The sequence below is a fragment of the Leucopleurus acutus genome, assembly GCF_964270905.1.
Source record: "Leucopleurus acutus genome assembly, chromosome: 7".
Classification (NCBI taxonomy): Eukaryota; Metazoa; Chordata; class Mammalia; order Artiodactyla; family Delphinidae; genus Leucopleurus; species Leucopleurus acutus.
Genome location: NC_139150.1, coordinates 35,677,791 through 35,691,025, shown reverse-complemented (window position 1 = coordinate 35,691,025; position 13,235 = coordinate 35,677,791). Strand labels below are relative to the sequence as shown.

Sequence of the window (13,235 nt, the reverse complement as noted above, 5' to 3'; positions counted from 1 at the left end):
GGGCTATGAGCCCCAAATCAAGGAAAACAAGGGACAGAAGCCCAAATCAAGGAAACTTATGGGAAAAAGAGACTATTTTGATTCATGTAAATGGGTAGTCCAGGATAGAGCTTCAGGGACTTTAGGAACTTGAAGGATGTCATTGGATGTCTCCCCATTCCTTGCTGGTTCTTTCTTTGTGCTAGCTTCATTCTCTCACTCTGCAGATGGGTGTTGTAGACATACCTGCAGACTCCAATCCTACCCTACCCAAGCTCAGTCACCCTCATTGAAAAGCATATATACAGCCTTAGAGTAGGACTTTGATAGGTCCAGCTTGCATCACATGCCCAGAACAGAGCCAATCACTTGGTTGGAAGTAGGCACTATGATTGTTAGGCCTGGTCACAAGTGGAATCATATCAGATGGGATCCAAAAGGAAATATAAATCACTCTGAACAGAGGGAGTTTACTGGTTATACACAAGTGATGGAAGGGCTTCAGGAGCCTTCCTGAGAACAGTGAACCAACTGTTCTCAGGTATTACCAGGCCACTGCTAATCCTAAATTGAAGGGATAAAGGGAGGTGGTGGTACTGCGGGAATCATCCAGTGGAAGTTGGAATCATGGTGGATCTGTGCAGTGGGAGCTGACTCTAAGACATGGAGGAAACGCAGCTGCAGTATAGAAATCTGACACCATTTCCCTCTCTATAAAGGGGGACAAATACCTTGACTTCTCCCCCTCCAATCTCTTGCCAATGCCTCCCATTGGTTGGACCTGCCAAAACCCAGCTGACATGGGAGTCTGGGACGGAGGGCCTATGTGGTCAGCCCCCTCCCTTGTGCAATACAGAGAGGGGCAGGGGAAAGGCAAGGTGGGATGTGAGGGCAAACAGGCCACGGAGCAGCACACCACCCCTGTGTCCTGTCAGAACCACACAGTACGAAGAAGTAGCAGTTCATCCAAGGAAGCTGGTACTGTTACCGGAAGGGGGAAAGTATGTTAGACAGCATTTGCCAGCTGTCCAAGTATGAAGTGGGTTGCTTTGTGAGGCAGTGAGATGTCCATCAGTGAAGGTGTTAACAGAGACTGGATGCCCATTGTCAGGGACCCTATAGGGGCATTGCTGAACACAAGGCAAGATGGTCAGGACTGTCCCTAAGTATCTTCCATTCTTACTTTGTGTATTTCCTATTTTTAGACATGTTGTTTCTTCCACAAGCCTAGACCATTCATTTCTGTGATTAACACAGACTAACAAACTTGTAAACTGCAACACACTGAGGAATCTGGCACCATCAAGTGGGCCACCGATTGTACTTCCCCTTTGCATCTATCTGGTCCTTCTTGTTACATCTCTGCTCCTGTGCCAGAAGTATCGTTGCCAAAAATGAGACTTAAACGTTTACTTTTACCTTTTGGCAGAATCAATAAGCTGGATTATTAAAGTTTTGCCTTCCCTCTTTGAAACTCCCAAAAGAAAAGAAATCCCAAGAACAGATCTTGGCATAGAAAGAAAATGAGACAAAGAATGTAATCATAATACTAGTGAATGGTTTTCAGACTGACATCTGTACATTAAGAATATGTAAAAATACCAATTTCATGCTCTGACAACTTATTCTGCATCAGGGGTGGGGTAATGCCTTGGGAATGCCAAATGTCAAAGCATTACATAATGTCAGCTATTCATGTGCTCCTTTGATGAGCTATCACTGGGAATGGGAATTCCTTAAGGGAGAGATGTCTCAAAAAGAGGGAGGGGAGAGGGGCATAAGGAAAGGAAAGGAAAGAAAAGAAAGGAAGGAAAGAAGAGACAAAAGAAGAAAGAAGCTTTCAAGTCAGAATAAAAGAATGACTGCACCAAGAAAAATTAATATATACATATATATTTAAACCATACATACAAACCCAATCTAAGCTACCACTTGTAGGAGTTACTCACCTCTGTTTTGATTTGCTACAGTTAGAATATCCATGTTTGATTTCTTTTCTTTCATATGTGTAACAGTGTTACTTTTCACCTGAATTTTTATAACATTGGCAGATATCTAAATGTAAAAATTCATCTATGATCCTATTGCTCCAACATATCAAACTTGCTTTTTCTATTCCATTCTGGTTCTTGCCCAAATGCATAATTTCACACAGTGGCTATCATATAGGTAAAAATTCACATGCTTTCTAAGTTTTTATCATAGGAATTTCCCCATATTATCATATGGACTTCAAAAGACCGATTAAATTACTTAAGAATATTCCAAAGTATGCTTGTGCTAAAATTTACTTATCCAGTCTTGTGTCATTCGACTATTAGGGTTCCTCCTCATTTTTCCATAGTTATAGACAATGGCAAATGCACATCTTCATATATTCAATGCTTTCAACAAACTTTTATATGACAGGTACTGTGTTAGGCAATAGGGTTTATATGGAAGGATTCTGCTTCAGGGTCTGGAGGGAAACAGGCAAATGAACACACAATTCACAACTCTACCCCTCTGCTACCCGAAGTGTAGTTCACTGACCAGCAGCATCAAGTTCACCTGAGAGCTTGTTAGAAATGGAAAATCTCAGGCACCACCCCAGACCTACTGAGTCAGAATCTGAATTTTAATAAGATCCCCAGGTGATTCATGGGCACATTAGAGTTTGAGAAACTGCCAATCCCAATCCCCTCCTGTCTACCTTGGTAGGTCACTTGATTGATCATTCCCAAGTCTTTCCTGCCTTTTCAACCTCTTCTCTACTTTCCCACAGCCACAAACATGCTCACGTCTCTCTTAAAAACACACTAAACCCCCTCAAACCGTGATGTTGCTCCCTTCCTGGTAGGGCCCTCCAAAGACTCGTCACGTGTTTCTCTGTAACCTCACGTTATTGATGACGTGCTTTGAGATTTTTTTGTATGGAATCTAATGATTCTTAAATAAATTAGAATCTCAAAAGTCTTGCTACTCAATGTTTGTTATATAGTCACTTAGACCTAAGCCTTGAGAAACACAATTCCAACTAGGAATAATAACGAATGAGAATACAGTTCTTGAAATACTAGCTCCTTATCCCTAGGATTTTATTAGAATGAGAATATTATCATTTATATAGTTTAATTTATGGTGTATATTTTTTAAATTTCATGATTTTATAAGGAAAAGCAGTCTCTAAGAAAAATTAAAAGCCATCTATATGAATGTCTAAATTTTCAAGAATGATTTCATGGATGAAAATTGTGTGCTCTATCACCTTGCAATGTGAAGAACTGCAAAATCATGAATAATAAAAAAGGATGTTAAACTTTTCAATAAATCCAGATGGGTACCAATGTCATTGAGAATTCCCGAGAATCACCTTGACTGCTGCCTCAGACTAGGAGCCTGAATTGAATATTGCTTACCAGCTGCAACATATGGGCTTTAAGTGAACAAGGTTCTATAATTGCATTTTAAAACTGTACTGACATTAAGTCTGTATTTGTGGCAAATGAAAAACATCCAAACTTTAAAGGGTAACATTCACTTCACTTGTCAGTCTCTATTTCTGCCTCAACCTTTCAGAATTTTGCACAACAGAAAGAGTAATGGACTGTGAACTGGAAGCCAGTGTTAACACTTGCTGGGAACTTGCAAATCCTGCCTTCATTGTGGGTCTTCGTTTTCCCTTCTGCAAAATGATGGAGTTGTCCTAGACGTCCCTTTCAGCCACTGTCCTAGGGTTTCTTATTCTATAGTCACTGGATGAAGAGAAATTGTCAATGAAATGACAGGGCAGCCATAAGAACTCGAGTTATTTTTTGCAGGGCTTGAGGCTGGGCATAAAGAAGGCTTAATGTTCATTTCCGATATTAGGTAGCAGGGAACAGGGTCCATTTGCGGGTTGTGTTGCTCATGATTCCTACTCTCTCCCCTCCCGCTCTCCCCACACCATGCCATGTTCTGAACACTCAGAGCCACTGATTGTTTCTCAATGCAAGACTCATGCTTGTCAGTTTCCTTTGCTTATCTTGTTCCTTTGCCAGAAGATTCCCCCTGCCTTCTCCACCTGGCAAACTCTTATTCTTTTTAGTTTTCCTTTTAATTTTATATTTTGGTATAATTTCAGAGTTAGATATAAATTGCAAAATTAGTACCAAGAACTCTTGAATACCTTTTACCCAGATTCCCAAAATGTTAACTTTTTACTACATTTGTGTTATCCTTCTCCTTTCTCTCTCCCTTTCCCTTGCCCCCAAAACAATTGTTTTCTGAACCACTTGAGAATCAGTTTCAGACATGATGTCCTTTTACTGCAAGTACTTCAGATTATACAGCCTAAAAAAGACAAGGACATTCTCTTACATAACCGTAATACAAATATAAAAATCAGGAGAAAAACAGCTATACAGCACTGTCATCAAATCTAGATTTATTTGGATTTTGCTAATTGTCCCAATAATATCCTTTCTGGCAAAAGAAAATCCCAGATCATGAACTGAATTTATTATGTATCATGTCTCTTTCACTGTCCTTGAGTGTGGAACAATTCCTCAGTCATTGTTTTTTATGACTGACATTTTTGAAGTGTTTTAAGAGTCAGGTATATTGTAGAATGTTCCCTAATTTGTTTTTGTCTCATAGTTTCCTCATGATTATATTCAGGTTATGTGCTTTGGTAGGAGTACCCCAGAAGTGATGTGTGTTCTTCTCACTGAATTACGTCTCTTTTTTTTTTTAAGTGAAAAGTCCCTCTTTATTCCCTTCCACTCCCACTTCCTTCCTCAGAAGTCAGTAACCACTGTTACTGACATCCATCCAGTATTTTCTCTATGCATTCTATACACACATATCTATATACAGCCACACAAACTCTTTAAACTATAACAAAAATGAGTACATAATACACCTATTGCTCTGCAATTTGCCTGTTGTTTTCACTTAACTGTATGTCTTGGAGATCTATGTCAGTACATACAGATTTATCTCATTCTTTTAAAAGCACCATACTTAAAAAAATAGTATAGCTGTATCCTTGTTTATTTCATTCCCTATTGATGAATATTTGTTTCCTTTTTTTTTCTATCACAATCTTTCTACATACATTTAAAAACATAGCTCACTTACAATTTTGATGGATACGGTCAACTAACTCCCCTAAAAGGCTTTTCCAATTTGTATTTCCATCCACAGTGTATGAGGTCACTCATATTTTTCTGATTATTAGTGATGTTGAACACTTATCATAGTTCATGGCCTTTCGGATTTCTTCTGTGAATTGCCTGTTTGTGCTCTTTACGATTAGAATGCTGGACTGCTGTTGTTGTTTTACTAACCATTTACTTGGCCTCCTCCTCTGCAGGAGGCTTCTCCACTGCTCCTAAGCAGCCAGCAGCTCCCTCCTTTGCTGTTCCACAACACTGTTCATACAGCACCCAGGCTTTCATTTGGCAAACATTCCATGCTGAATCCACTCATTCCACCAGTGACCTCTGGGAGTCTGAAACATACTCTGCCTTGGGTTAAGTACTGGAGAGACAGAAGCAGGACATCATAGTCTCCACCCTCGAGGAGTTTAGTTTTTTTTTTTTTTTTTTTTTTTTTGCGTTACGCGGGCCTCTCACTGTTGTGGCCTCTCCCGTTGCGGAGCACAGGCTCCGGACGCGCAGGCTCAGCGGCCATGGCTCACGGGCCCAGCCGCTCCGCGGCATGTGGTATCTTCCCGGACCGGGGCACGAACCCGCGTCCCCTGCATCGGCAGGCGGACTCTCAACCACTGCGCCACCAGGGAAGCCCGAGGAGTTTAGTTTTGAAAGGCAGTTTGGGCATAGAAAAGAGCATAGGTTTTGGATTCAGACAAGACTTGAGTTTGAATACCAGCTCTGTCATTTAGAGGAAGTCACATGACCTCGCCAAGTCACAATTTCCACACCAGTGAAATGGGCTAACACTCCCTTACAATATATCTGGCAGACAATATACCTGAAGTGGCTCACAAGGGGTTATTACATAGTAGGCTGCCAGTGAATGGATAGTAACGGAAAGGCAACTGATAAAAGGTCAAAATGATTAGTTTTTCAGAGGTTCTAGGTACCACTAAACCAGAATAAAATAAAGGAGGTAGCTCCTCCCTCTGCAACAGAAGGGTAAGGGTAAGTCACTTGCCCAGATCCTGCTACACTATATCCCCCACCTGGCCTGCCCTCTGCAGCAGGTTTCTGCTTTCTCCTGGCCCCTCACCCTAATTCAGCTGCTCACTGTTGATGTAATACTGCCACTGCCCTGGCGAAAGCAGGTGCTTCCTCTCTCAAATAAATGGACTCCTTAGGACATTCTAAGAGAGGCTCCAGGATGTTTGTGCATGCTACCATTTGTGATCTCAAGAGGTATGGGGCAGAGACAGTGTGAGGTGGTTTGGGGAGAGACTCAGAGACCTGGATTACACACACAGTTCTGCCTCTGCCACGTGACTCTTGGCAAAACTTCAGTTTCCCCATCACAATAGGAGACTGAATCTCGTGATTTCTAAATACCGTCTAAATGAGAACTTATCATGTAAAGGCAAGGTGCGTGTATATATACACTACTCTTCTTGGTCAGAAATCTCTGTATCCTTGGGGTCCCTGCAGCTCTTTACACCATGTTAGTATCATGGAACACTACACTGCATTCCAGTTATTTGGAGTCATGACATGTTTCCCACTGAACTGATAGCTGGTGGATCCATATCTGGTTCTTGGTTTCCTAGAACCTCAGGTAGTTAGAAGAGGTCCTTCATTCCTTTAACACCATTACTGAGTGCTTGCTGTCTGTCAAGCACTATATTAGCTGGTGAAGATACAAAGATAAAATGTCAAAGCTTCACCCTTCTGGGAGCCCACAATCCAGTTAGGAGACAATTTTAAGACAATATAACTGTCTTGATGGAGGGAAGGAATGCCTGTTCTGTCTGGTTAAGTTGGAAAATTTCCCTGAAGACTCAGTCTTGAGCAGAGTAGGGTGAATGACAGGGAGGACTTTACAGGCAGTAGGAATGCTCTCTGTAAAGGCACAGATGTGATAGAGCATAGTGTGTTCTGGCAACGGCCCAGTATTCAGCATGGTGGTAAAGAGGTAGGCAGATGTCAGCTCATGAAGTGTTCTTTACGACATCCAAAGAATTCTAGGTTTTATGACATAACCTGTTGGGGGTGCCTAAGCATTTTGAGCATGGGAACATAGCAAATCTTTGTTGAATGCAGGAGTAATAGTGAGAGCACTGGGCATAGTAATTGGGAGCATTTCCTGGCCTTGTGGCCTTGGGCAAGTTACTTAACCTCTGAATCTATTTCCTTTTTTAAAAACTCTCAACCTCGAAGGGTTGTTAAAATTTTAAAGTTTATACATAGTAAATTTATAGGAGTAAGCCTGGCACTTGATAAATGTTCAGTATATTATTATTTTTAAGATAACATTTGTTCTACACAATACACATTACCTAATAAACAATCTAGTAATTTCTGTGGCCCATTTCTTAGCCTGTTTCCTCCTCTGCAAAACGGGTCCTCCAATTTTACCTTTTCATTGTATCTTGTCCTCCTTCCTAGCACTTACCATAATGCTAACTAAAATTTCTAATTATTTTTCCGGTCAAACTCTTAGATATAAGCAAACTATCTGTATTCTGCTTTCTCAGGTAGACTCTAGCTCTATGAGACCAGAGACTTTAAAACATTTACCACTATATTCGCAATTGCTAGCACTGCCTGGCTCTTAAACACATGTTCGATAAATGTTGGCAAAAATAATCAATGTCAAACATCTTTCAAGACTGTTGCCAAGGGCCCACGAATTGATAAAGATGTACAGTTGGGTTTAGTATTACTGTTAAAATAAGGTGTGAGACGAGCAACCGAAGCCAGGGGCTTCCAACACAATCTGTAGCCTCCGGAGGCTTCCAAAGGACCAGTATTGACTTCAATCTTTCGCAAGAGTTCAGCTCTTCCAGGTTCACAAAGAGTTAAATCTGTTGTCTTGTATTCTAGGGGAAAAAAGGAGCCGGAAGCGCCCCAGTGTAAACTAAGTTTACCTTCAACTTAGAGGTGGGAAGGACCTGCCTAAGGTCACCTAGCTCGAGAGAAGGATCTAAACCAGGCGCTCTCAAAGAGGCTTCTCCCTCGCTGGGATTCCCCGAGTACACCAGCCAAGCCGTCTGCCGCACCGGTCCTCGTCCCCTTGCTGGGTCTCGGCTCCGCTCCCGCGCCACGTGGCACACGGAGGATGTCCTCCGAGGTCAGGGGGAAAGGAGGCGGAGCGCGGGCTAAACTTCGCCCCGGAGCATCATGGTAGATGTAGTTTTTCTCGCCAGCACAGAAAGGCGCTAACTGTCCCCGGTTTTGCTCGGTAAGTAGCATATCTTTTGTGCAAGTCATTCAAACATGGTGTCCTCTGTCACAGATGCAGCTTAAATATCTGTGAAAGAAGCCGTTGGGGGGAAGGACCAGAGCAAGACAGGCACATCAAGGGGAAAGGAAAGGGTTAATAGTTGTTACGCATGCGTACAGAAGGCCTGGTGGGTGGGCGGGACGGAAGACTACTCCCGGGAGCTGTGTTTTCCCCGGAAGTGCCTTCCCTTCTCCCGGGTTCGCGCGGACGCGGTTTTCTTACCTCATTTGTCCTCGCCCCTCCCCGTCCCTCTACGCGTTTTGGTTCCTGGTTGGTGCTTCCTGGTCGCAGCCGCGGCAGTGAGTATGTGTGTGACGGACCCCGAGCCGACTGCGGCCGGGGGACCCCTGCCCGCCCTCCGCCTCGCCCGCTGGGCTGTGGGGCTAGCGCGTGTCCCCTCGCCGGCCTCCGCGTCCCCCCTGTGTCCCTTACTCGTGGCGGGGCTCGGCTCGTGGCCTCTCAGTCGAGCTGTTTTCCACGCGACTCCGCGGACCGGCTGGGCTTCTCCCTGCCCCTCCAAGGCCTGAGGCCGTGGTTCAAAAATGGCTGGGCGCCCATGGCCTCGGTGAGGAGTGGCGTTTCTGCCTATTTTACCTCCACCCCCCACCCCCGAGGTTCCCCTGTCTATTAGGAAAGCCGGTCAGTCATTTAAACGGGAAGAGGGCTCGGCCTTTGAGGACCGAACAGTCCTGGGCCAAATCCAGCGTCAGCAGTCAGAAGCAGCAGCTGCAGCTGTGGGGACAGAAAAATTTCGGGAGATGGGCCCCTTTCCCCACGTAAAACAAGGAGACTTGGACTGTGTTCGCTGATTCCCTTTATCCTTCACATCGTAGCCGGCAGTTAACTTCAACTTTAAGAGTTGCAGATGTAGTGGGAAAACTGGCTGAGTGGAGAGTCAGCAGGCCTGCGTTCTAGCCGGGGCTCCACCACCAGCTCGCGCTGGTGACTCCAGAAATCTTCTCTTCAGGCTGTATTTACCTTGATTTCAGATTACGGGGTTGATTTAGGAGATCTTTTATGCGCAATGAATAAGTAAGCTTCTCAGAGCCCATTTCTCAGTGTATAAAATGAGTGTTTAATTTAATGACTTTCAGGTCCCTTCCAAAACTCTGTTGTGTTTTGAATTTTTCGACTGTGTGTATATTTCAGACGGTATTGTGCTTTGGGGATAATTCAGTATTGATGTTTTCAAGAGAGTCTGAGGGTGGGGAATAAACTGAGGAAGAAGTGGAAGTGAGGATTGTACAATAGCTTCAAGGATAAGATACTGTGTAATAACAGGAAAAAGCGCTGAGGGAAAGGTGAAGGAAGTGTTTTGAGATAGGATTAGTTACTCTATAAAGACTTTATGTCAGGAACAGCTGGACTTGTCTGAATAAATTTAGCATTATTTTCTCCCACCAGCATCTTGTATTCTGTTTGAATTTTTTTGTGACCATTGTTTCCCACATTTGAATTCTCTGTCCCAGTTTGATTTACTTCAAATTGAAAGCCCCATTCGAAGAGTGGGCAGAAATTTTAACACTAGAGTCAGTAGTGTTTCAAATCTGTCACTATCAGGATGGCTCACTAAGTCAGAAATTTTAATTTGAAATTAAACTGTTAATCACATTCTAAAGAAAACTAGGCTTGATATCAAGCTGTGAATTTGATTTAAATTTCCTTGAGATGGATAACTATCTCATCAAAAAGGAATATCTAGGCTAAAAGTTCTTTGAAGAGAAATAAGAGCACAAGGACTGAAATGACCAGTTGGTAGACTGTTAGAGCAGAAATGTTGTCTTTAAAGATTGTATAATAAAATCTGAAAGCTTAAATAAGCCTTAAGTTGTCTAGTTTAAAAAAAATCAGTGAATGAATTCTGCTCTCACTTTTGAACAGCGAGCGCCTTTGCAGTTATTCTCTATAGCTGTTTTATATTTGTTAAGCCATTTAAATTCTTCAGAGAAGTTTTATTCTCAAACTGATATTTTAAGTTCTTATATAAGAACCATCTTTTTTGGTCATGGCATTGCTATAGCCTTTGTGTACCAACTTGGGAAGCTCTTGGATGGTAAACTGACAAATTCAAATGTGTGCTTTTCTTTCCAATTAAAATGCCTCTTTTATAGTTTTTAAACGCCACGGAAATAAAATGGATATTTGTTAGGTAAATTTAGGTGTTAGAGCCACTGCAAATTTAGTTTTGAAGGAAGGTTTTTGTTTTTTCTTTAATCTTTATTCAAAATGATGGTTGTTATTTTTTTCTTCAGGGAAATGTGAATCAGTTTTAGCTGTGTTCTTAACCAGCTAAATAACTTTGGATAGGCCTCCTTATCTCTTTGGACCTCAGTTTCCTTATATGTAGATTGAGGAGGTTGATGAGATAATCTGAAAGGTCTCTTCCAGATTTAAAATTTTGTGACTCTCACAGAGACTTTATGTTATCTAATTAAGTATGCTTGAGAATTGTGTACAATGATCAAAAAGCTGAGAAGTCCTTCTGAATCAAGACGGTTATATACATATATATTTTTTTCATATTCATCCTTGGAGTATGAATTTAAAAAGTTAACTAAATGCGTTTGAATGTAATTAAAGTAGTAACATAAACCAAAACAGCCTCAGGCAGACCATAACTCTGGCATACATAAACTACATAAATAGAAGAGCCGGTTATGCTGAGCACAATTTTCAGTACAGAAGGGACAAAATCCTCTTAAAGGCCATAGGGGCTAAATTGTTAAATTCATTTTTCTACATTTCAGGGGAAGAGATAAACCCTTAGACCCAAGGAAGTCTGTTTTTATTTTATTTCTGTAGTTTATTTTTGGCATACATTCACAGGTGTGCCTATGGCTCTTTTCTTAATCCCTTTCCTTTGGGATGGCTCCAAGAGTAGTACAAATTTGTAACTCTGTAATTTAGCTCTTTAATTTTTTCTGTGCTGCACCGGAATTATGTTTTATCTTAAGTCCACACTGGATCCTCAAGATGGATCCAGTGAGGATTTTGAAGGAAGCATAATTCCTTTGACTTCTTTTAGAATTAATTTACCTATTAAATAAAAAGGAAAGGATTCATCTTTTATTTGTATTCCTCTGAAGCTAACATTTCAATATAAACTGATAAATGCTATGAGCATTACTTTTCAGACAGCCACATTCAACTTGTATGACAACAGCATAGCAACCTGAAGGACAGTGCAAAAAGGGAACAGGTATATTGTACCTTTTAGAAGGAAAAAAAGGCATTAAAAGTTGGGTCTCCCCCCCAGCTTTATTGAGATATAATTGACAAATAACATTGTTTAAGGTGTACAACATGATGATTTGATATATGTATATATTGTGAAATGATTACCACATTAAGGTTAGTTAACACATCCATCACCTCACATCTTAACCTTTTTTGTGTGTGGTTAGAACATTTAAGATTTACTCTCTTAGCAGATTTCATATATACAATATTGTTAACTCAGAACTTTTAATCATCTTTTTCCCCCCAGCTTTATTGAGATATAATTGACATATAACATTGTGTAAGTTTAAGGTGTACAACAAAAGTTGGTTTCTTTATTTCTGTAAAACAAGAAACTCCAGCATGAGTGTAGTACATTTTTGGCTCTTGTTCATTTGATTTTTGGAGTCAGCAGGTTGTATCACCAAAAGTACCCCGACATTTTGGGCAGAGAATTGATAAACTAAGAAAACAACTAGTCTTCCTAATTGTATCTGTATAGCTAAAAGTAGAGTAGAAAGAATAAATTGTCATTTTTAATTGTTCTCTATACTGTGCCTGATTTTTTTTTAAACAAAAATGAGTTTTTTTCCAGCACTCTCATTTTGATCAGTGTTCCATTAGTACCTAATTGAAACATCTGTGTAGATTTTTGGTTGATGATATGAGAATCTTTGAAATAGTTGGAGACAACTACGAAATTCATCTCATCATAATTTTCATATTTTAGACACATAATTAGATTTATTAGGGCTTTAGAACAAATACCTGATGATATTATTCATTTATTTATTCATTTGTTAGTTCAGCAGACCTTTATAGAGGTCTTACTAAATGCCAGTTACTCTGCTTGGTTTTGGTGATCCATTGTTTAACAAAGTGCATATAGTTCCTGCCCCCCTGGGGTATGTGATTTGTGCTTGTGGGAAATTTACATTGCACTAGTAATTAGAAATGTGAATGTCTTGAAATGTAAAGTACTATGGAAACCTATAAAGGGTCGACAGTTTGGTGGGTCAAGGAAAGCTTCCCCGAGGAAGTGATATTTAAACAGAGTTGAAGGATGAGCAGGATTTACTGTGCTCACAGGAGGAGTAAAGTGCTCCTAAAGCTGAGTTTTACCTCTATTTTAGGTCTTCAGTTAGTTTGTATTTCATACATATCTTTATAGGTACAGAAATAAACTAAGTTTGTCAGCTATTTTTATGTATTCTTTTGGTCAAAGATCAGAAGGCCTGGAGATTAATTTTTTAATTGAGAAGACAAATATACACCAAAACAGTAAATATGATAATTATGTCCTTTTGTGGATTTTAGTCATAATTGAAGTAATATTCCTGTGTGAGAATGTATACCAGAAAAGATGAGATACAGAACCAGAGCCAGGGAAAAGATGAAGAATGCATGGAATAGTAGTGAGAATGACCTAAAATATTTTTGTGATTTTTAACATTGTGGAGAAAAAGTGATCGGTGTCTGAAACAGTGGATCTCAACCTGTTTTTCCTTTCTAACATACTTGTGAAATATAACATTTCCATTAATAACTGTAACTCAGTTTGTTGGCAGTAATTTTCATTTGGGAGGGGCTGGGCATTATTAGAGTGTGTCATAACAATTTAGAAAATCTTGAAAAATGGT

At 40.6% G+C, this 13,235-nt stretch overlaps 1 protein-coding gene across 2 annotated transcripts in view; it reads left to right on the top strand.

Annotated features, from left to right (window-relative positions):
• Nucleotides 1–8,613: 8,613 nt before the first annotated feature.
• Nucleotides 8,614–13,235, top strand: part of ZCCHC7 (zinc finger CCHC-type containing 7) — a 237,280-nt gene continuing 232,658 nt past the window's right edge. The window contains exon 1 of one of the 2 annotated variants that reach the window (XM_082843092.1): nucleotides 8,614–8,675. The gene's annotated coding sequence lies outside the window, so the exon portion shown is untranslated. Of the gene's footprint in view, nucleotides 8,676–8,764; nucleotides 8,942–13,235 lie in introns of those variants that run through there. The other variant, XM_082843091.1, reaches the window with a different exon arrangement.